The sequence below is a fragment of the Bubalus kerabau genome, chromosome 1, assembly GCF_029407905.1.
Source record: "Bubalus kerabau isolate K-KA32 ecotype Philippines breed swamp buffalo chromosome 1, PCC_UOA_SB_1v2, whole genome shotgun sequence".
Taxonomy (NCBI): Eukaryota; Metazoa; Chordata; class Mammalia; order Artiodactyla; family Bovidae; genus Bubalus; species Bubalus kerabau.
In genome coordinates, this window is record NC_073624.1 from 143490504 (window position 1) to 143512669 (window position 22166).

At 39.3% G+C, this 22166-nt stretch overlaps 1 pseudogene; it reads left to right on the plus strand.

The window, feature by feature from the left end:
• The first annotated feature begins 3380 nt into the window (after positions 1-3380).
• LOC129655526 (60S ribosomal protein L9-like) lies at positions 3381-4005 on the plus strand (annotated as a pseudogene).
• Positions 4006-22166: the final 18161 nt, after the last annotated feature.

Sequence of the window (22166 nt, forward strand, 5' to 3'; positions counted from 1 at the left end):
GATTTTTCTAATTTTTTTTTACAGATTATAAAGTTGAAACATACTTACTAGAGAAATTTTTGAAAATTTGGAAACTTATAAAGAAGTAATAAAAAATTACCCATAGTATCACCACTTATAGTAAATGAAAGTTATAAAATATATTTAAAAATTAATTCACATTAAGATCTCATGTTTCCTGCTTGTATAGGAGAGGAAACCATGTATATGAATACAAATATACTATGTGAAGAAACTACCAGAAGTAAACCTATTTATCTATAAGTATTATTACCTTATAGAGGATTTAGGTTGTTAGAAGGTTACATAAAAACATAAGATAGTAAGTAGAAAGAGTGTTTAGGAGAAAAATAAGGTGGAATCATCAGGTGCAGAAGGCGGAGAACATCTACCATGATGACCTAAATGCTAGCCTTGGGTAGCCATGTATTTGGATCTCAGCGTTCTAGCCATTGAGGTGAAGAGAGAGATTTGGGGGGTTGTTTGATCCATAAAATCAATAATATACAAAATACAGAAACCTCCATGAAAGTGTCTGGACAACATTCTAGTGATATATGTATGATAAGCTTTTCTTCAAAATGATCCCTTGGTAGAATTCAGTGGTCTCCTGCCAAGAAATAATTCATGAGAATTAGTTTTACTGGCAGTAATGGTGGATGGTGAGGGCCAGTATAATTCAGTCTAGGTACCTTTCTCTCTGCTACTTTGGCTTAATTCTTAAAGAGTACTAGGTTATCCCATGCAGCAGACTAAGCTAGTATTTAAGACACCAACAAATTATATGTATGCTAAAAAAGAAAAGGCAATTTCTAAAGAATTTATTTAATCAGAAAATCAAGAGATAAATTATTTTACACACTTATTCATGTTTTATGTAACTTTGAAAATGATATATTTCAAATTGCATATGGCAAGAGGAGGTACCATAATCTTCTCAATACTTATGGTCTTTAAAGTATTCAGTTCAGTTCAGTTCAGTTGCTCAGTTGTGTATGACTTTTTGTGACACCATGGACTGCAGCACGCCAGGCTTCCCTGTCCATCACCAATGCCCGGAGCCTACTCAAACTCATGTCCATCGAGTCAGTGATGCCATCCAACCATCTCATCCTCTGTCTTCCCCTTCTCCTCCCACCTTCAATCTTTCCCAGCATCAGAGTCTTTTCCAATGAGTCATTTCTTTGCATCAGGTGGCCAAAGCATTGGAGTTTCAGCTTCAACATCAGTCCTTCCAGTGAATATTCAGGACTGATTTCCTTTAGGATTTCCTTTAGGATTGACTGGTTGGATCTCCTTGCAGTTCAAGGGACTCTCAAGAGTCTTCTTCAACACCACAGTTCAAAAGCATCAATTCTTTGGTGCTCAGCTTTCTTTAGAGTCCAACTCTCACATCCATTCATGACTACTGGAAAAACCACAGCTTTGACTAGAAAGACCTTTGTTGGTAAAATAATGTCTCTACTTTTTAGTGTGCTGTTTAGGTTGGTCATAACTTTTCTTCCAAGGAGCAAGCATGTTTTAAGGGAATAGCTTTCTTCAGAGAAGTGACTTGGAATGTGTCCACAGAGAAGGAGGATCCTTTCTTAGCAGAGAACTCTATATTCATGATTCCAAAACAAAACGAGACACTTTGCCAGAATATATCAAGACACAATGCAGGCAAGTAAAGGAAACCAGATTCCATTAGTACTCAAATTAGTCGTGTAAACTTGATGCCACTTGTATTATTCATCGTCTTGACTGATTAGGAGTCCTGCTGTCTGCTTAATAAGTTAAACTAGGATGGCAAAAGAGCACATAACTTTGGTCATTTGTTAGATTTTTTTTTTTTTAAAGAAAGCAACACAACTGAGTGGTGGTTAATTTGTAGTTATTTTGTCAAATCAATTAATTTAAAAAGATTCTATTGTTAAGGGATGACCAGTTTGCTGATTTGAACGTCACCATAGAGAGCAGAGTAAGAGCAACTTCGATGGTGCAGCCTTGTGGGTCATTTTCTATTTAGCACTGTAATTGGCGTTTCTTCTTTCCCTTTATAGATGCTATGAAACATGGGACAATTCAGGCTATTGACTCCTTTGCATGCTGGCTTTATAGATCAAAAATTCTGACTTAGGAGTGAAGATATCTTTGCTTGGTTCATTACGGTTGTTGGTAGGATCGGTCTTACCTAATGGGTAAGTTGGAAGCCACTGATACTGGTATGATCGAGGAGCAAAAAGAAAGCTCTATCATCCAGGGAGGAGGAAGGTACATTGTGTGATAATTTTCAGTTAAAAAGATACTGTGAATCTCAGTTTCCTCATCTTTAAAATGGGGGTAAAGATCCCTAAATTTTAGGATTGTTCATGGATAAAATATAATAAATAAGACAAGTGTTTGAAATATAGTAGGTGCTGAATAAAGACTAGTGATAGTATCTAAATAGTTACCCTCTCACAACCTATGGCCAGTCCTAGAAAGGACTAGCTCTGACTGAAATGCCTCTGGAAAGTGTTTCACATTGAGTCTGTCTGAGCAGCCACTTAATGTCTATGTGTCATTTACTTATGTGATTCCTTCAACTCAGCTGTGGAGTGGAGAACCCAAGGATGGAGTTGGTGGCCTCAGGGAAAGTTCAGTATTTGACTGTTGTGGTAACACTTGCTGACAAGAAAGAATAGAAAATTGTGGGAGAGACAGGCTAATGGGGTTTACAGAAGCTGCCTTTGATTCTGGAAGCAGCAGGGCTGAGCAACAGGAGCCAACTATTATCAGTGGGTGCCAGCAACTTCACAGGCAAAGCTTTACCAGGCAGCTGTCGCTCATGGTCTGCAAAAGACCTCACCCTTGCAGTGCAGAAGAACAACTTAAACCTCAAAGCCAGCCCACCGAGAAGGATTAAGAGTGGAGAGAAAGTGGAAGGCACGGCTCATTGTGAGGAGTGGGGATTTAGCCACCTGCTTAGAGAGAAGGCAGATGCCATGTAAGGAGAATTTTCTTGCATCTCACACATGGACACCAGCTTTGTCCATAAAGTTGTTATCTGGTTCGCAGGAAGGAGATTTGTATTTACAATATTGTTTTCATTGTGTTCTATAAATTAGAAATCATTCAAAATCAGTCATAGTTTTATTCTTTATTTACTCAAATTGAGGATACTTCTCCAGGTCTTCATTTACAGATTTAGGAATTGATTTAAGTTTTTCAGCTTTCATAATCATTGGCTTTCAGACAATGATCTGATTAGTAAAAACGTGATTTGATGTAGGGTCCTTGGTAACAATTAATCGGGGGTGTGTAAAGTCAATACTCTTCTTTGCAGCCATCAGATAGAAGGCTGGTCCAAGTGGTTAGCCCAGATATAAATCAACTTCATCACTGATTAAAGGCAAAAAATGTTAGAAGCCAATCACACTGTCGACATCCCAGAAAATGTCGACATTACCTTGAAGGGACGGACAGTTATTGTGAAGGGCCCCAGAGGCACTCTGCGGAGGAACTTCAATCACATCAATGTAGAACTCAGTCTCCTTGAAAAGAAAAAGAAGAGGCTCCATGTTGACAAATGGTGGGGAAACAAAGGAACTGGCCACTGTTCGCACAATCTGTAGTCACGTACAGAACATGATCAAGGGTGTTACACTGGGCTTCCGTTACAAGATGAAGTCAGTGTATGCCCACTTCCCCATCAATGTTGTTATTCAGGAGAATGGTTCTCTTGTGGAAATCTGAAACTTTCTGGGTGAAAAATACATATGCAGTGTTCGAATGAGTCCAGGGGTTGCCTGTTCAGTATCTCAAGCCCAGAAAGATGAGTTGATTCTTGAAGGAAATGACATTGAACTTGTGTCAAATTCAGCTGCTTTGATTCAGCAAGCCATCACAGTTAAAAACAAGGATATCAGAAAATTTTTGGGTGGTATCTATGTTTCTGAAAAAGGAATAGTTCAGTAGGATGATGAGTAAGATCTCAGTGATCCTGCTGCAGAAACAAGATAGCAGATGGTTCTATGGACTCAGTTGTGATATTTTAAAGAGACAATAAAAACTCTTGATTTGAGACTAAAAAAAAAAAAAGAAGCCAAAGAGAACAGATTGGTAATCTCAGATTATACAATGTCAGGTACTGTTATAGCCTAGAATTTGTGATATGTGTGTGCATTGTGCACTACGTGTCTGTATGTGTATCAGATTATACGTTGTATACATGTGTGTGTTATATATGGGCTTCCCAGCTGGTGTTAGTGGCAAAGAACCCACCTGCCAATGCAAGAGACATAAGAGACACAGGTTCAATCCCTGGGTCAGGAAGATCCCCTGAAGGAGAGCACGGCAACCTACTCTAGTATTCTTGCCTGGAGAATCTCACGGACAGAGGAACCTGGTGGGCTACAGTCCATAGGGTTGCAGAGAGTCAGACAGACCTGAAGTGACTTAGCATGCATGCATGCATGTGTTTATATATATGTGTATATAATATCCTTTTTTTATTGAAGGTCCTTGTGGTCAGGACCTCATCATCTTTTAGCCTTGGGTATAGTTTTGGCATGTAACCAATTAGCAAGTGTTTGTAGAATTAATTTCATCCTACTTTGTAAGTAGTTAGTAAAAGTGAGCACTCAGCCATAAAATGTTAACTATGTGCCAGATCCTATTCTAAGTACTTTACATGTATTAACCTGTATTAGATTCACAAAAATGCTGCAAAGTAGGCACTATTACTATCATCCCATCGAAGAAACTGAAGCATGGAAAGGTCAAGTAACTTGCTCCAATTTGCACAGACAGGTAAAGGCAGAAATGGTATTTCAGCCCAGACAGTCTGGTTTTAGTGTTTGTGCTTTTAACCATTTTTTGCCATGATGCAGAGATAAAGAATTTAGTACTACAGTGATGCTGAATCGGTCTGTACGGGGTCCCTGCAGTAGCCAAAGATAGTTTATGAGAATCCAAATGAATAAAAATAAGTTTAAGGCTATTACTTCCTCTTGTGAAAACACAAAGATGTTAAACATGGTCCAATTTTAAAGACAACCTATAGATCAGACACAAAATTCATTTTAGGAGTCCTGGGTGGCACTTCAAAAATTGATGGCCTCCAGAATAGCTGAAACTGAGGTATAAGGAGGGAGGCTGATACATGCCCACATGGCATGTTTAAAAGGACTCTGAGGCTCTATGTTCTGGGCACAGTGCTAAGTGATCTCTATGCACTGCATCATTTAATCATCACCAAATAGCAAGAAGTCAATGTCATTACTTTTGTTTTTCAGATGGGTAAACTGAGACTTGGAGAGTTTAAATAACCTTCCCAAGGTCACAGTTAGGATTAGAAGCTGGATTCAAACCCAGTTCTATCTGACTTTAAAGTTAAAGCTCTTAATGTAGTTCCATATAATACATATTGATAAGTCTGGGAATAAGTAGCTTGGTAGAAGAAGAAAGGAAGCAAAATATATTAGCAGATGGTAGAGATTTCTGATGACAGGTGAGACCTAGGAACACTACTTAATTTTAAGAAGATTCTAAATGAAAATAAGGTATCATTTTTAGAGTAGTCTAAGAGATTGTGGCCTGAGACAAGGGAGACTCTGGGATAATAACCTTCAGTGGTGGTTCATAGTTCTTATGCCTATGGAGCCAAGTCAGTTTGGTGGTTTGGGACTCATGAGGCTGATAGAGGATAAGTGGTCTCAGTCTCAGAAAAAAGGAGTAGCATAGTAGCATCTCAATATGTTCTTTCCAATGGACAGTTTCTCGTTCATTGGAAGAGAATCTAGGATACTGGAGCATAAGATCTAAACTCAGAACTGAACATGGTTCCCTGAGGTTCCTTGTCCCAAAAACAACTATACAGAAAATTGTCTTGGTCTATCTGGAAATTGAAAGGTCTTTTCTAGGCAAAGTTGTCTAAACAACCTAATCTAGGAAGAGGCTTTGCCTAGACAACTGAAAACTGAGAGTTGCCCTAAATTTCTTCATATTAAAAACAAAAAAGAAGGGATAATAGACTGTTGGGGGGAATCTAGGGAATGATTAGGACATATCTCTGACCCTTTGTAATGACCACCATTACAAAATATTATAAGGCTCTATTTAATTTCCGGAGAACTTGTTTTAGGTGTGTGTCAGGCACTGATTTAGGTGCTAGAAATTGACTCATGTTGCTTGGATTTAAATTCATATAATATTTTACAGTTTATCATGCATTAACACACATTATTTTATCTTATTTTAAAAACTATTATTGTGGTAAAAGTCACATAATATAAAGCACTATTTTAACCATGTTTAACTGTACATTTCAGTGGCACTAAATACATTCACATTGTTGTGCAAGTCTCACCATAATTTATGTCCCAAATCTTACCATTTCCTAAACTGAAACTCTGTCCCTATTAAACACTAAGTCCCCACTCCCCAGTGTATATTATTTTATTGAACATTGAACTGATTCCGAGAGTTGAAAGGACATGTATGTCTGCTCCTCCTTTAAAAGTCAGAAAGAAATGACCTTTCAGTATTCTTCAAGTTGTTACCTGTGTTCTGGGCCTTGTCATCCTTTTCTTCAGTTTCCGAACTCACAAAATTGGGCGATTAATACTTCTGTTTATGTTACTTAGATTCTTAAACCATTTGAAATCAGGGGACTGATTAATAAACTAGTTATTCATCAGTAAAACTAATTAATAAAAAATATACAAATCCAGCTCACTAATTACAGATAATTATTTATAAATATTGATTTTAAAACTATTTCCTATTGCCTTTCATTTTCTAAATTTTTTCCACTACAATTGAGGAGGCTGTGCCAAAATTATAAGAGTTTTCTAAGTCCCATAGCTGTAAGTAGTAAAAAGTTATGACTAAACCACAGTGTTTATATAGAGGTATCATCTGAGTATCATGTTTCTTTCCATCTAAATATTTAATTGGCCAAACAAATTTAAAAGGAACTGAGAAATGTGGGACCACAGAATTGTACTAATCTCTGGTGTGTGATGTTATAATAGCTGTGTCTACATAAAAGCAGTGTCTAACATGTTTGAATAGGCACTTCTGTTCCCCAATAATATACCAGAAGCATAAACATTTATAATGAAAAATACATATGCTTATAAGGCATATGTGTTTACTCTCGAAACACTGCAATTAGTAGATCCAACATTCAAGTCTCTGAAAAGTTTTGAGTTCCCTAAAAGCAGCTTAGTGTTATAAATCCTACACCTTCTTCTAGCTACTACTGTATATAATATTTTCCCTTTACTGCCAACCTTCTTGAAAGAAAAATGGAAACTCTGTCTTTCCACTGCCTCATGTTCCATTCCTTCCTCAGTGAATTACAATCTGGTTTTCAACACATTCACTGTCTTGCCGAGTTTATATGTTAATTCTTAGATGGTAAAGGCAATGGACCCTGTTGAATTTCTGATGTCCTGCAGTATTTGATATCATATGTTCTTTTGAAACTGTTTCTTAACCTTGGTGTGTATTCTTCTCTTTCCTCTTGATTATTCTTCTTTTCTAGATGCCCTAGTTTAATCTCATCATTGAGCTTCACTTACTTAGCCTATGCTTTAAAAGTTGATGCAAAAAAAAAAAAAAAAAAAAAAAAAAAAAGGTTGATGATGCAGGAGATCCTTCTTTTTTTTTTGCTGTGCTACAGACTGTGGGATCTTAGTTCCCTGACCAGGAATCAAACCTGTGTCCCCTGTAGTGGAAGCTCAGATTCTTAACCAGTGGATCATCAGGGAAGTTCCTGAGATTCTATTCTTGATCTTTACTTTTCTCCTTCTAGTAGTGCACCAGACGATAGTTATTCTTATCTATCCCCATGCCTTTATTATCACCTCTACATTCAGTAGTTCCAAAATTTCTACATATATGTATGTCTTTCCTTGACCTCTCTCTTACATTATAGACCTCTATAGATGTTTATTGAAACTGAAGAGTTCATTAGCGAAAATTTTCTTATCAATATTCCATTCATCCATCTATATGTATATATCTATTCATTTATTCATTTACCATAGCTTTTTGTATGTACCATAGCATCATAAACTAACATGTGAAAACCAGACCCTTCACATAGCATATTTTTCTTGTTTCTTTTCTATTTGGTGACTGGAAATTTCATCCACCCAGTTATACAAGTTAAAAAAATCTAGTGAGTATTTGATCCATCAGGCTGGATTCCCTAGAGTAGGAACCTTGTCTTGGCATTTTTTTTTTAAACTCTCCTCAGGTGTTTCTAATGTGCATCCAGGGTTGAGAGATCTGCTGTAGATCAGTGCTGTATCAGTTCTAGTGTGCAAATAATCACCTAGGGATCTTGTTAAACTGCAGATTCTGATTGAGTAGGTCTGGGTCATGGCCTGAGTTTCTCTGCATTTCTAATAAGCTCCCAGGTGATGACAGATGCTTTTGTCTACGGGCAAATGTTGAATATTAAGACTAGATGATTTTGTGATAATATCACCACACTTCCTGGCCTCGCTTAGGATTTCCTTGGTGGAATATGTGGAACATTCCAAAGATAAAATGTGGATTCTTTTACCATGTTTCTAGCAGTAACTTTTGTGCCTCAATTTATTTACCAAGTTCTGAAGCTTGATGCCTTTTTAGATATTTTCCCCAATATGAACTGGTTAGATTAAGCAGCGTTAGAGTAAATTAGTATTAAAATGAATAGAACAATACAATGGAATGTATTCCAATTATTAATGTATTAGTTTATCCTTTGCTGGCACACAGGTCACAACACAAACTCCCTTAAATTTAAATTCTCAGATAATTTGAGGTTCCCTGGTAGACAAAGCATAGAGCAAAAATATCATAGAAACTTTGGTGTTTTCTAAGAAAGGGGCTTTTGATCTCTGGTTCCTCTGCCTTTACTAAATCCAGCTGAATATCTGGAAGTTCACAGTTCTTGTACTGTTGAAGCATGGCTTGGAGAATTTTGAGCATTGCTTTGCTAATGTGTGAAAGTGAAAGTGAAAGTGAAGTCGCTCACGCCTTTCCGACTCTTTGCGACCCCATGGACTGTAGCCTACCAGGCTCCTCCCTCCATGGGATTCTCTAGGCAAGAGTACTGGAGTGGGTTGCCATTTCCTTCTCTAGGGGATTTTCCCAACCCAGGGATCGAACCCAGGTCTCCTGCATTACAGGCAGACGCTTTAACCTCTGAGCCACCTGTGTGAGATGAGTGCAATTGTACCGGAGTTTGAACGTTCTTTGGCATTGCTTTTCTTTGGAATTGGAATGAAAACTGACCTTTTCCAGTCCTGTGGCCACTGCTGAGTTTTCCAAATTCACTAGCATATTGAATGCAGCATTTTCACAGCATCATCATTTAGGATTTGAAATAGCTCAACTGGGATTCCATCATCTCCACTGGCTTTGTTCATAGTGATGCTTCCTAAGGCCCACTTGACTTCGCATTCCACGATGTCTGGTTCTAGGTGAGTGATCACCTAGAGCCAGTGATCACCAGAAAAACATCTACTGTTTATTGTCTCCGTCAAAGACTTTGTGTGGATCACAACAAACTATGGAAAATTCTTCAAGAGATGGGAATACCAGACCACCTTACCTGCCTCCTGAGAAATCGGTATACAGGTCAGGAAACAACAGTTAGAACCAGACATGGAACAACGAACTGGTACCATTTGGGAAAGGAATATGTGAAGGCTGTATATTGTCACCCTGCTTATTTAACTTATATGCAGCGTACATCATGTGAAATGCTGGGCTGGATGAAGCTCAAGCTGAAATCAAGATTGCCAGGAAAAATATCAATAACCTCATATATGCATATGATACCACCCTTATGGCAGAAAGCAAAGAACTAAAGAGTCTCTTGATGAAAGTGAAAGAGGAGAGTGAAAAAATTGGCTTAAAACTCAACATTCAGAAAACTAAGATCATGGCATCTGGTTTTATTACTTCTTGGCAAATAGATGGGGAAACAACGGAAACAGTAACAGACTTTATTTCTTTCGGTTTCAAAATCACTGCAGATGGTGACTGCAGCCATGAAATTAAAAGATGTTTGCTCCTTGGAAGAAAAGCTATGACCAACCTAGACAGCATATTAAAAATTAGAGGCATTACTTTGCCAACAGATGTCCATCTAGTCAAAGCTATGGTTTTTCCAGTGGTCATGTATGGATGTGAGAGTTGGACTCTAAAGAAAGCTGAGCACCAAAAAGAATTGATGCTTTTGAACTGTGGTGTTGGAGAAGAACCTTGAGAGTCACTTGGACTTCAAGGAGATCTAAAGAATCAGTTCTAAAGGAAATCAGTCCTGAATATTCATTGGAAGGACTGATGCTGAAGCTGAAATGCCAATATTTTGGCCACCTGATGTGAAAGACTGACTCATTGGAAAAGACACTAATGTTGGGAAAGATTGAAGGCAGGAGGAGAAGGGGATGACAGAGGATGAGATCGTCAGATAGCATCACTGACTTGTTAGACATGAGTTTGAGTAGACTCTAGGAGTTGGTGATGAACAGGGAAGCCTGACATGCTGCAGTCATGGGATTGCAAAGAGTCAGACACAACTGAGTGACTGAACTGAACTGAACTGAAGAAAGGAGCTTAAAATAAAAGAGAAGCTTTCATTTCAAAGATCATTCTTTTATTTTTTTAACCAATAGAGACTAATCAGTGCTGGCCCAGGGAATAAGAAATTGGCTCACTTATGATGGTCACTGGTGTCTCAGCTCCTGCCTTTGATCAGTGGTATTCTTAGTTATGACTTCTGGCTCTTGACATACAGCCTGATGTTATTGAACTTGGCCTGAGTGCCTCATCACTTTTCAAACACTGCAGGCCACCATTAGCTTGCATAATTAAGAGTTGGATAAGTCTTCTCTTTCCAAGATACTGTCACGAATTTGAAGGATTTGGAAAGAATTTAAGTAATTTGGATAATTTTGCAAACTCTTTATTGAGATTGATCAGATAAGACTCTAAACAAAGATACTTTTAAAACAAAAGATTCACAGACAAGCAAGTTTTCAAAATGGCTTCTTTTAGAAAAATCTTATAGCTAAATTTGTATCTAATCTTGATTTGCCTGACTCAAGAAATCTACAAATGAAACATATAGATTTTAAACATCTATCCTCCTCCCTCACCATAAACTATTGACAATATACTTGCAGTCACTTAATAGTATCAAAATCAATATCTTGAAACAAAGGGGACTGTCTGTTAGCTAAAAGCCTAAGCAAAGCAAAGATCCATTGACAATGATACTTCATTTGTGGGGGAGGGGTGAAACTTACTTGGCTTGAATAAAATTGAAGTCATTACTCATCTCACATGCTAGTAAAGTAATGCTCAAAATTCTCCAAGCCAGGCTTCAGCAATATGTGAACCGTGAACTTCCTGATGTTCAAGCTGGTTTTAGAAAAGGCAGAGGAACCAGAGATCAAATTGCCAACATCCGCTGGATCATGGAAAAAGCAAGAGAGTTCCAGAAAAACATCTATTTCTGCTTTATTGACTATGCCAAAGCCTTTGACTGTGTGGATCACAATCAACTGTGGAAAATTCTGAAAGAGATGGGAATACCAGACCACCTGACCTGCCTCTTGAGAAATCTGTATGCAGGTCAGGAAGCAACAGTTAGAACTGGACGTGGAACAACAGACTGGTTCCAAACAGGAAAAGGAGTACGTCAAGGTTGTATATTATCACCCTGCTTATTTAACTTATATACAGAGTACATCATGAGAAACGCTGGACTGGAAGAAACACAAGCTGGAATCAAGATTGCTGGGAGAAATATCAATAACCTCAGATATGCAGATGAGACCACCCTTATGGCAGAAAGTGAAGAGGAACTCAAAAGCCTCTTGATGAAAGTGACAGTGGAGAGTGAAAAAGTTGGCTTAAAGCTCAACATTCAGAAAATGAAGATCATGTCATCTGGTCCCATCACTTCGTGGGAAATAGATGGGGAAACAGTGGAAACAGTGTCAGACTTTATTTTTTTGGGCTCCAAAATCACTGCAGATGGTGACTGCAGCCATGAAATTAAAAGACGCTTACTCCTTGGAAGGAAAGTTATGACCAACCTAGATAGCATATCCAAAAGCAGAGACATTACTTTGCCAACAAAGGTCCGTCTAGTCAAGGCTATGGTTTTTCCAGTGGTCATGTATGGATGTAAGGGTTGAACTGTGAAGAAGGCTGAGCACTGAAGAATTGATGCTTTTGAACTGTGGTCTTGAAGAAGACCCTTGAGAGTCCCTTGGACTGCAAGGAGATCCAACCGGTCCGTTCTGAGGGAGATCAGCCCTGGGATTTCTTTGGAGGGAATGATGCTAAAGCTGAAACTCCAGTACTTTGGCCATCTCATGCAAAAAGTTGACTCATTGGAAAAGACTGATGCTGGGAGGGATTGGAGGCAGGAGGAGCAGGGGACAACAGAGGATGAGATGGCTGGATGGCATCACTGGCTCGATGGACGTGAGTCTGAGTGAACTCCGGGAGTTGGTGATGGACAGGGAGGCCTGGTGTGCTGCGATTCATGGGGTTGTGAAGAGTTGGACACGACTGAGCAACTGAACTGAACTGAATCTTTTGTTCATTTAAAAAATTGAACCTCTTAAATGGTGACTTAGACTTGGTGTTATGGTTTATCAAGTTCAGAAGATAACACTAATTTCAAAGCTTTAACAATCCATTCAAATGCAACCAACCAGTTTTCTAAATATTTAAGAAAGTAAATGGTGCTCCATCACTTCATAGCCTCTACAAGCTGTTGTACCCTGAGCTGGAAATGCTATCTTCTGTTGAGACAGTTCTTACCAAGAAAATAGCTGTGAACATCCTCTTTTCTGTTATGAGTATAACCTCCATAAGGGTAGAGTCCTTAGATGTTTTTGTTCAAAGTTCTATTCCAGTTCAAGAACAATGTCTGGCTTGTATGAGACACTGAATAAATGTTGAATGAATATCAACTATGAGAGTGCCTGTTAGTTTCTATTCCAGAGTACTGTGGAAGTGCTAGTTGTCAATGAAGTCTTTCTGAGTTCAGTCTCCTACATGGGGCCAGTTCGTTGATTTATAAATAAGAAGCAGAAATAGCTCCATTTTCTTTTCTGTCTAGGACTCCTGAAAAGCCAGCTGAGAAAGAGCTGCATTTTCAACTCACCACGATAGCAGTTCCCCATCCCTATTTTTCCCCTTAATATCCATGGCTTCTGCAAAACCTGTGCTAATTTCCAAACTATACCGTGGCTTTCAGGTTCTTCCAGAAATTACGTGTATAACTAACTCTCCAGCCTTATGCAGCACAACTCTTCCTCATGTGCTCCATGGTCCTGCTATATGAGTCTCCTTTTATCACCAGGGTTTTCATTTCTCTAGATATTTCATTTGGTTCTAGAAGTATCTTCCATTTCTTCCTCACTATGTTCACATTTTTTCTTTAAATACTTGAACATTTTTCTAATAGGCGTTTCACATCCTAGTCTACCAATTTTATTATCTTTATTATTTTTTAGTCTGTTTGTATTATTTTCCAACATCTTTGCATTTGTTGATTGTGTGCTGTCCATTGTGACTTTTATGTTGTTGAGTATCTAGATTTTGTTTTGTTCTGTTAGGCAGTTAGGTTACTTGTGGTCCTTTTCAGGCTTATTTTGAGTTCCATAAGGAAAGATTTAGTATTATCTTTATTCTAGGGGTGATTTAGCCCCACTACTAAGGTAGACCAGAAATATTGGTCTTCTTTCTTTTCTTCAAGCATGTTCTACTCTTTCTTTTATCTGAGTTTGGCACATTCTGAATCTCTCTAAGCTAGCTAGCTTTGTCCTGTATATGCCTCCCTCAGACTCTGAACATTCCATTTTGAAATTAAACTTGTGATTACATATGTGTGTGTGTGTGTGTGTGTGTGTGTGTGTGTGATGAATGCTATTTCCACTACATTGTAAACTCCATGGCAAAAGGGAAATTAGCAAAGGACAGTCATCTTTTCCCATGAAACAAATGACATATTTCAGGACTAGTGCAGATATTATTTTCCTAATGAGAACATTGTTAGTGAAAAGAGTCAGTCAAGTACCAACACATTAACCAGGGAGAAGGTAATAGAGATGTCAATTATTTTCTATGTTAATAATTTCTTTTCATTTTCCACACTTCCTTCTGAAGTTTTTGCTTCCATAGATCCCATTAATGAGCAGTCATTTTGATGTCATTTTCCTGGTCCCCAGTGGCCAAACTGGGGAAGGAAAAGTGTCATAAAGTAAGCCAATCATATTCTGTATTTCAGATATAATAGTTCTGTTTTTCTTCCTTGAGGCCAAACTATCCCCCCAGTGGGACTGAGCCACTGGGCAATAGACTCAGTAGGAATCTTGGCTGTCTGTCAGAACAGGATGCCCAGAGGATATATTGTTGTCAATGAGGCCCAAAATGGGCTAGCAGTTAGGTGTAGTGGAGACAAGCAGGTCAAGTGTGTGAGCAGGAAATATGAAGAGACACATGTCAATGTGGTTAATATTAAGCAGCTCTTGGTATAACGTGCCATGTCCCAATTACAAAGTGAAGAGTTCACTGGAAGACTTGTGTACCCCTTGTGATGGGTTATATTAATTTCCTAGGGCTGCCATAACAGATGACTGCTGCATGGTGGCTTACAACAATAGAAACTTCATGTTCTGAAGGCCAGAAGTCTGAAATGAAGGTGTCAGTAGGATTGTTTCCTTTTGGAGGCTCTGAGGAAAAGTCTGCTCCATGACACTCTCCTAGCCTCTGGCTGGCGCTGGCGGTCCTTGACATGCATGCCTTGGCTTATAGGCACATCATTCCAATCTCTGCCTCTGTCTTCACATAACCTTTCTCTTTGTGCTTCTCCTGTGTCTCTGTGTGTTTCAAATCTCCCACTCCTTTTTCTTACAAGGACACCACTCATTGGATTTAGGCCCTACCCTAAATCCAGAAAGGTCTCATCTTGAGAGCTTTAATTATCTTTACAAAGACACTAATCCCAAATGGATTCATATCCATAGGTACTGAAGTGGTTGGGACTTAAGTGAATATTTCTGATCCATTAGTAAACCAATGATATTGTTAAAAGCAGGACTGAATCCTAGCTTAGAAAAACAAGGGTCCAGATAAGGGATGAAGTCATAACTTCAGTTCAGTTCAGTCGTCAGTTGTACCCAACACATTGTAACCCCATGGACTGTAGCACGCCAGGCCTCCCTGTCCATTACCAAGACCCAGAGTTTATTCAAACTCATGTTCATTGAGTCAGTGATGCCATACAACCATCTCATCCTCTGTTGTCCCCTTCTCCTCCCATCTTCAATCTTTCCCAGCATCAGAGTCTTTTCAAATGAGTCAGCTCTTCGCATCAGGTGGCCAAAGTATTGGAGTTTCAGCTTCAGCATCAGTTCTCCCAATGAATATTCAGGACTGATTTCCTTTAGTATTGATTTGTTGGATCTCCTTGCAGTCCAAGGGACTCTCAAGAGTCTTCTCCAACACCACAGTTCAAAAGCATCAATTCTTCTATGCTCAGCTTTCTTTATAGTTCAACTCTCACATGCATACATGACTACTGGAAAAACCATAGCCATGACTAGATGGACCTTTGTTGTCAAAGTAATATCTCTGCTTTTTAATATGATGTCTAGGTCAGTAATAACTTTTCTTCCAAGGAGGAAGTGTCTTTTAATTTCATGGCTGCAGTCACCATTTGTAGTGATTTTGGAGAAATAAAGTCTGTCAGTGTTTCCTCTGTTTCTTCATCTATTTGCCATGAAGTGATGGGACCAGATGTCATGATCTTAGTTTTCAAAATGTTGAGTTTTAAGCCAACTTTTTCACTCTCCTCTTTCACTTTCATCAAGAGATTCTTTAGTTCATCTTCGCTTTCTGCCCTAAGGGTGGTGTCATCTGCATATATGAGGTTATTGATTTTCTCAGGCAATCTCGATTCCAGCTTGTGTTCCATTCAGCCTAGCATTTCTTATAATGTACTCTGCATATGTTAAATAAGCAGGGTGACAATATACAGCCTTAATGCACTCGTTTCCCTATTTGGAACCAGTCTGTTGTTCCATGTCCAGTTCTAACTGTTGCTTTCTGACCTGCATACAGATTTCTCAGGAAGCAGGTAACATGGTCTGGTATTCCCATCTCTTGAAGAATTTCCCACAGTTTATTGTGGTCCACACAGTCAAAGGCTTTGGCATAGTCAATAAAGCAGATTTAGATGTTTCTCTGGAACTCTCTTGCTTTTTCGATGATCCAACGGATGCTCGCAATTTGATCTCCGGTTCCTCTGCCTTCTAAATCCAGCTTGAACGTCTGGAAGTTCACGGTTCACATATTACTGAAGCCTGGCTTGGAGAATTTTGAGCATTACTTTGCTAGCATGTGAGATGAGTGCAATTGTGCAGTAGTTTGAACATTCTTTGGCATTGCCTTTCTTTGTGATTGGAATGAAAACTGACTTTTTCCAGTCCCATGGCCACTGCTGCATTTTTCAAATTTGCTGTCATTTTGAGTGCAGCACTTTCACAGCATCATCTTTTAGGATTTGCAATAGCTCAACTGGAATTCCATCACCTCCACTAGCTTTCTTCATAGTGATGCTTCCTAAAGACCACTTGACTTTGCATTCCAGGATGTCTGGCTCTTCGTGAGTGAACACACCATTGTGATTATCTGGGTCATGAAGATCTTTTTTTGTATAGTTCTTCTGCATATTCTGGAGATGGGCACGGCAACCCACTGCAGTATTCTTGCCTGGAGAATCCCATGGACAGAGGAGCCTGGTTGGCTACAGTCCATGCAATGCAAAGAGTGGGACATGACTGAGTGATGAACACACTACCCTGCATTTTCTTGCCACCTCTTAATATCTTATGCTTCTGTTAGGTCCATACCATTTCTGTCCTTTTTGAGCCCATCTTTGCATGAAATGTTCCTTTGGTATCTCTGATTTTCTTGAAGAGATCTCTAATCTGTCCCATTATATTGTTTTCCTCTATTTCTTTGCACTGATCACTGAGGAAGGCCTTCTTATCTCTCCTTGCTATTCTTTGGAACTCTGCATTCAGATAGGTATATCTTTCCTTTACTCTCTTGCCTTGCATTCTCTTCTAGTTACAGCTATTTGTCAGGCCTCCTCAGACAAACATTTGGCCTTTTTGCATTTCTTTTGCTTGGGGATGGTCTTGATCCTTGCCTCCTGTACAATGTCATGAGCCTCCGTCCATAGTTCATCAGTCACTCTATCTATCAGCTCTAGTCCCTTAAATCTATTTCTCACTTCCACTGTATAATCATAAGGGATTTGATTTAGGTCATACCTGAATGGTCTAAGGGTTTTCCCCTACTTTCTTCTATTTAAGTCTGGATTTGGAAATAAGGAATTCATGGTCTGAGCCACAGATAGCTCTTGATCTTATTTTTGCTTACTGTATAGAGCTTCTCCATCTTTGGCTGCAAAGAATATAATCAGTCTGATTTCGATATTGACCATCTGGTGATGTCCATGTATAGTCTTCTCTTGTGTTGTTGGAACAGGGTGTTTGCTATGACCAGTGCATTCTCTTGGCAAAACTCTATTAGCCTTTGCTCTGCTTCATTCTGTACTCCAAGGCCAAATTTGCCTGTTACTCCAGGTATTTCTTGACTTTCTACTTTTGCATTCCAGTCCCCTATAATGAAAAGGACATCTTTTTTTGGGTGTTAGTTCTAGAAGGTCTTGTAGGTCTTCATAGAACCGTTCAACTTCAGCTTCTTCAGCATTACTTGTTGGGGCATAGACTTGGACTACTGTGATATTGAGTGGTTTGCCTTGGAAACAAACAGAGATCATTCTGTAGTTTTTGAGATTGCATCCAAGTACTGCATTTCAGACTCTTTCGTTGACTATGATGGCTACTCCATTTCTTCTAAGGGATTCTTGGCCACAGTAGTAGATATAATGGTCATCCGAGTTAAACTCACCCATTCCAGTCCATTTTAGTTTTATGATTCCTAAAATGTCAATGTTCACTCTTGCCATCTCCTGTTTGACCACTTCCAATTTGCCTTGATTCATGGACCTAACATTCCAGGTTCTTATGCAATACTATTCTTTACAGCATCGGACTTTACTTCCATCACCAGTCACATCCACAACTGGGTGTTATTTTTGCTTTGGGTCCATCTCTTCATTCTTTCTGGAGTTATTTCTCCACTGATCTCCAGTAGCATATTGGGCACCTACCAACCTGGGGAGTTCATCTTTCAGTATCCTATCATTTTGCCTTTTCATACTGTTCATGGGGTTCTCAAGCCAAGAATACTGAAGTGGTTTGCCATTCCCTTCTCCAGTGGACCACATTTTGTCAGAACTCTCCACTATGACCTGTCCATCTTGGGTGGCCCTACATGGCATGGCTCATAGTTTCACTGAGTTAGACAAGGCTGTGGTCCTAGTGTGATTAGATTGACTTGTTTTCTGTGATTATGGTTTCAGTGCGTCTGCCCTCTGATGCCCTCTTGCAGCACCTACCCTCTTACTTAGGTTTCTCTTACCTTGGACGTGGGGTATCTCTTCATGGCTGATGCAGCAAAGCATAGCTGCTGCTTCTTACCTTGGACGAGGGGCATCTCCTCACCGCCACCCCTCCTGACTTTGAACGTGGAGTAGCTCCTCTAGGCCCTCCTGCACCCATGCAGCCACTGCTCCTTGGATGTGGGGTTGCTCCTCTCGGCTGCCGCCCCTGGCCTCGGGTGGCAGGGTAGCTCCTCTCGGCTGCTCCTGCGCTGTCACAGCCAGGCACTCCCGGCTGCCGCCCCTGACCTCGGGCGTGGGGTAGCTCCTCCTGGCTGCCGCCCCTGACCTCAGACGTGGGGTAGCTCCTCTCGGCTGTGCTTGTGCGCAGTCACAGCCGCCCGCTATTATTTACTTGTTATTTACCTGGAGCCAAACTATGGTGGAGATAATGAAGATAATGGCAACCTCCTTCAAAAGGTCATAGCACTGGTCATAGCAAATACCCTCTTCCAACAACACAAGAGAAGACTATATAGGGACATCATCAAATGGTCAATACTGAAATCAGATTGATTATATTCTTTGCAGCCAAAGATGGAGAACTCTAAAAAGGCGGCAAAAACAAGACCAGGCTCAGGTCATGGACTCCTTATTGCCAAATCCAGACTTAAATTGAAGAATGCAGGGAACATCTCTAGACCATTCAGGTATGACCTAAATCAAATCTGTTATCATTATACAGTGAAAGTGAGAAATAGATTCAAGGGATTAGATCTGATAGAGCACATGAAGAACTATAGATGGAGGATCGTGACACTGTACTGGAGACATGGATCAAGACCATCCCCAAGAAAAAGAAATGCAAAAAAGCAAAATGTCTGTCTGAGGAGGTCGTACAAATAGTTGTGAAAAGAAAAGAAGGGAAAAGCAAAGGAGAAAGCAAAAATATACCCATTTGAATGCAGAGTTCCAAAGAATAGCAAGGAGAGAGAAGAAAGCCTTCTTCAGTGATCAGTGCAAAGAAATAGAGGAAAACAATAGAATGGGACATATTAGAGATGTCTTTAAGAAAATTAGAGATACCAAGAGAACATTTCATGCAAAGATGGGCTCAATAAAGGACAGAAATGATATGGACCTAACAGAAGCAGAAGATATTAAGAACAGGTGGCAAGAATACACAGAAGAACTATACAAAAAAGATCTTCATGATCCAGATAATCATAATGGTGTGACCACTCACCTAGAGCCAGACATCCTGGAATGTGAAGTCAAGTGGGCCTTAGGAAGAATCACTACGAAAAAAAGCTAGTGGAGGTGATGGAATTCCAGTTGAGCTATTGCAAATCCTAAAAAATGATGCTGTGAAAGTACTGCACTCAATATGTCAGCAAATTTGAAAAATGCAGCATTGGCCACAGGACTGGAAAAGGTCAGTTTTCATTCCAATCCCAAAGAAAGGCAATGCCAAAGATCGCTCAAAGTACCGCACAATTGCACTCATCTCACACACTAGCAAAGTAATGCTCAAAATTCTCCAAGCCAGGCTTCAGTAATATGTGAACCGTGAACTTCCAGATATTCAAGCTGGTTTTAGAAAAGGCAGAGGAACCAGAGATCAAATTGCCAACATCCGCTGGATTATGGAAAAAGCAAGAGAGTTCCAGAAAAACATCTATTTCTGCTTTATTGACTATGCCAAAGCCTTTGACTCTGTGGACCACAACAAACTCTGGAAAATTCTTCAAGAGATGGGACTATCAGACCACCTTACCTGCCTCCTGAGAAATCTGTATGCAGGTCAGGAAGCAACAGTTAGAACTGGACATGAAACAACAGACTGGTTCTAAATAGGGAAAGAAATATGTCAAGGCTGTATATTATCACCCTACTTATTTAACTTATATACAACACATGTATACCTGTGGGCGGATTCATTTTGATATTTGGCAAAACTAATACAATTATGTAAAATTAAAAAAAAAACTTATATACAGAGTACATCATGAGAAATGCTGGGCTGGATGAAGCACAGGCTGGAATCATGATTGCCAGGAGAAAAATCAATAACCTCAGATATTTTAATGACACCACTCTTATGGCAGAAAATGAAGAAACTTAAAAGCCTCTTGATGAAAGTGAAAGAAGAGAGTGAAAAAATTGGCTTAAAGCTCAACATTCAGAAAACTAAGATCATGGCATCTGGTCCCATCACTCATAACAAATAGATGGGGAAACAGTGGAAACAGTGACAGACTTTATTTCCCCAAAATCACTGCAGATGATGACTGCAGCCATGAAATTAAGACTCTTGCTCCTTGGAAGAAAAGTTATAACCATCCTAGACAGCATATTAAAAAATGGAGGCATTACTTTGCCAATAAAGGTCTGTGTAATAAAGGCTGTGGTTTTTGAGTAGTCATGTATGGATGTGAGAGTTGGACTATAAAGAAAGCTGAGTGCTGAAGAATTGATGCTTTTGAATTGCAGTGTTGGAGAAGACTCTTGAGAGTCCCATGGACTGCAAGGAGATACAACCTGTCAATTCTAAAGGAAATCAGTCCTGAATATTCATTGGAAGGACTGATGCTGAAGCTGAAGGTCCAATACTTTGGACACCTGATGCGAAGAACTGACTCATTGGAGAAGACTCTGATGCTGGGAAAGATTGAAGGTGGGAGGAGAAGGGGACGACAGAAGATGAGATGGTTATATGACATCACCGACTCAATGAACATACGTTTGAATAAACTCTAGGAGTTGGTGATGGACATGGAGATCTGGCATGCTGCAGTCCATGGGTTGCATATGCTCGGACAGCACTGAGTGACTGAACTGAACTGAACTGAATGCAGTTAATGGTGACCTTCAAACGGTCCCATGCATACACTTCTACAGTCTTTGGCCCCAACCCTGCAGCAGGCTACTGCTGACCCTTCTATTAGGCACAGAAGAAAGGAAACAGGAGTCCAAATGTGGCAACTCAACTTCAAGGTCAAAATTGGACCAGTAGTAAATGCAATAGAAGTTTAGTTACTTGTCTATTGAAAATCCCCCCGTTGCTATAGATGAGAAATATTATTAATCCCTAAATGGAATGATCTGGAAGCTATAGATTCAGTAAAATAAAGCAGACTTTGAATCTTTAAAGGACAGATGCTTTGGTTATAGTACAGCTAGCTGTCTGCACAAAAATCATAATTGTAAATCATTGACATTCTTTATATAGTCCACAAATAATTTCCTCCGAGTTAAGTTTCCTCTTTCCTTCAATCCAAACAGGAAAATAGAGAGCTCTTCAATTAGTCCCATCATGGATTATATAAAACAAAGCTAGAAATAGCTCGATTAAACTTTAAAAATCTTCTTGCATTTCCTTTCAATGTTCCTTAGCATTTAAGTCACTTAAAATCAAACTTTTTAGTACATAATTTAAAAAATGTATGTCACAAATACCATCAAGTCCTCATTTTCTCAGCAGCCAGAAGTTGCCTGAACACTAAAATTCTTATTCCATTTTTAGGAGATTTCTTAAGCAGTGATGTCCCAATTTTAAAGATATTAAAATATACTCTAAGGCAGTCAGAAACATATGTCTTGTCATTCTAAACTGGGTATTTTTTTCTACTGTCTCCCAAAAATGGAAAAAAGAAGT